Below are 391 nucleotides of genomic sequence, written 5' to 3' on the forward strand. Positions count from 1 at the left end.
AGTTCTGGAGGTTGGGAAGTCCATCAGTAGATTCAGTGTCTGGTGAACCCTCACTTCCTAGTTCATAGACTGCAGTCTTTTGGAGGTATTCTCACATGGTGAAAGGGGTGAGGGAACTCTCTGGGATCTCTTTTATAAAGACACTAATCCCATTCATGAGTGCTCCGCCCGCAGGACCTAATCACCTCCAAAAGGTCCTACCTCCAAATACCATCACATTGGGGGTTAGGTTTCAACATATGAATTTGGGGATTGGGGTGACATAGATATTCAGTCAATGGCAATTACACATTCAAAAACAATGCCCTCGTAGTCACATAAACTGAACCTGTTGAAGGAAAACCCCTAAGGCAATTTTATCCCTTACACTAACACTTCAAAAGATCTTTCC

Source organism: Bison bison, unplaced genomic scaffold, assembly GCF_000754665.1.
Source record: "Bison bison bison isolate TAMUID 2011002044 unplaced genomic scaffold, Bison_UMD1.0 scf7180017862710, whole genome shotgun sequence".
In the NCBI taxonomy this organism is placed as follows: domain Eukaryota; kingdom Metazoa; phylum Chordata; class Mammalia; order Artiodactyla; family Bovidae; genus Bison; species Bison bison.